The following is a 2,084-nucleotide window of genomic DNA, read 5'->3' on the forward strand; positions in this document are numbered from 1 at the left end:
GTTCATAAATTCATGATCATATTTGGAGGACTCAATGAAATAAAGATCAAGTTAATGATGATAACTTTACAAACTCTCGTTGTCTATGTTTGGGGACGAAGTTTTTTTCTTAAAATTTGAAAATAACTCAAAAAAGAACCGAATATTATTTTCTAGAATCACGGTGAACGGCCAAGATAAATCAGGATGCAAAAGCGATAACAGTGGGATAAACTTGAGCAGGTTCAAAACGACCGATTCGCTGAACCGCGTTCTTGATAATTTCTATTGCCTTTCTGGGCTTGAAGTTCTTCCTGGGACAAGAATAAGCCATGGAAGCCATACGGCACCCGTCTCGGCAAGGCCACCTCGGCCACAATCTCCAGCTGGGGCGACCTCGCATCCATCACCACGAAGCTCGACTTGCCCGTACTTTCGTCGTGCAGGTACGAGACCAAGTACCCATCGTCTTCCCCGTCGCCCTCCTCCGGCGCCGGCACGAACACCGCCTCACCGCCAAACCTTTCCTTCCCATACATTCGACACGCCACGATGCCATCTCCCCCTCCCTTCTTCTCCATGTCGAGCTTCACGATCCCACCAAACTTGGGACTCTGTCGAATAACGCAGTAGTAAGCGTAACGAGTGCGCCGGCCCACGTACCTCGAATTGATCACACCAAAGTCGAGTTTTTCAGAAGAGATCGGAACCCTCGACACGGTCTTGTTTCTGAGATCGACGGTCACCATCTCCACGCGGGCATCGACCAGGTCTATCCTGTCAAGTATCCTCTCAAAGGGCGTCAAGTTACAAGCAACAAGCTTCACCACGGCTCCACCGTTCTCCTCCCATGCGTTGAGCGTGTGCAGAGGACTGAACCCCGGCACGTCAAACCACTCTAACTCCTCCTCAGACTCGGCGTATCGAGGAATCACGCCCAGTCTGGACACCTTACAACCGTTCGGTCTCACCAGTGGGGCTCGGAAGAGGACCATCTTCACCGGTTGAAGGAAACAGCCGTTGTCGCAGAAGATCGCGTGCTTCTCGGTGATGACAAAGTCGTGGACAAAAGAGAGCCCGCTGAGAGAGAAGATCGGCACGTCCGGCTGCTTCCTTCCCTGTGCGTCGAATCGAAAGAAGGTGAGGAACGGCGGGGAAAGACCGTATCTCGTGGCGAAGACTTCGTTCGTCGAAGGGTCCTTCTTCGGGTGTGCCGTCATGCAGGTGGAGAGCCTTCCTTCGAAGTTGCACCTCCCCAACGTCGTCAAGTTTCCGCGAGATGAGACGTGGACGGCGTAGGGCAGGTCCGACTCGTCCAGAGCGAATAGCCGGCCGCCGAAGAAGGCGAGGCTCGCATTCGCCTGGCCCATCCCGGAAGACAGATCGATCTTCCTGGTGATGACATCGGCAATGATTTGTATGATGTGGGCTAGTGGTTGGGGACCGCAGATATCAGAGAAGAAGCTCGGAATTACGTTCTTCCCCGCTTTCTTTTCCAGTTTGAGTCTGTAGGTTTGGACGAAGCGACTGCAGAAGATGGGATCGCTACCATCGTCAGGGAAGAGAAGAGAATGGAGCATGCCGTCTCCTTCGAACAAGTGACGAGCTCTCTGCGACTGCGAGTGATGTTGTGGGTTCGGCCCGTTGCGTATGTAGGCGCCACCTTGGAGAGCAGAGGGTATTTTCCCCCTGATTACTTTGCACGGTGTCGGCGGAAGCTCGTCGACGGGTTCCCAATTGTTGGGCTCTCGCTTGCCGGTGAAAGATGAGTGGCGGTCTGCTAACCAGAGGCGGGGAGACTGGTGGAGGAAAGACTGTGTCTTGGGCTGGGAGATTATCCGAATTGGGACGGGCGATGGCTTGAATCTAGCGTTCATGGTGATCTGTGCGAAGGGGTGGTCATATTAGAGTCTATATATTTGGATTCTCGAGATAGTTTTGCTCTATTATTTTGCGTGGAGTATTGGGAAAGAATCACGCCTGCTAGACAATGGGGGCCCATGGTGAAAGAGGTAGAGAGACATAACAAAAGGAGGGCCGGCCGAATGCCCCACAGGAAAGGAGGGCCGGCCGAATTTTGGTCCAGTGCTGTCTGTCTCGTTCTC

The 2,084-nt window shown here is 52.9% G+C and overlaps 1 pseudogene; it reads right to left on the reverse strand.

Annotated features, from left to right (window-relative positions):
- Window positions 1–224: 224 nt before the first annotated feature.
- On the reverse strand, window positions 225–1,856 carry LOC144715307 (zeaxanthin 7,8(7',8')-cleavage dioxygenase, chromoplastic pseudogene; annotated as a pseudogene).
- Window positions 1,857–2,084: the final 228 nt, after the last annotated feature.

This window comes from Wolffia australiana, chromosome 18, assembly GCF_029677425.1.
Source record: "Wolffia australiana isolate 7733 chromosome 18, ASM2967742v1".
Lineage (NCBI taxonomy): Eukaryota > Viridiplantae > Streptophyta > Magnoliopsida > Alismatales > Araceae > Wolffia > Wolffia australiana.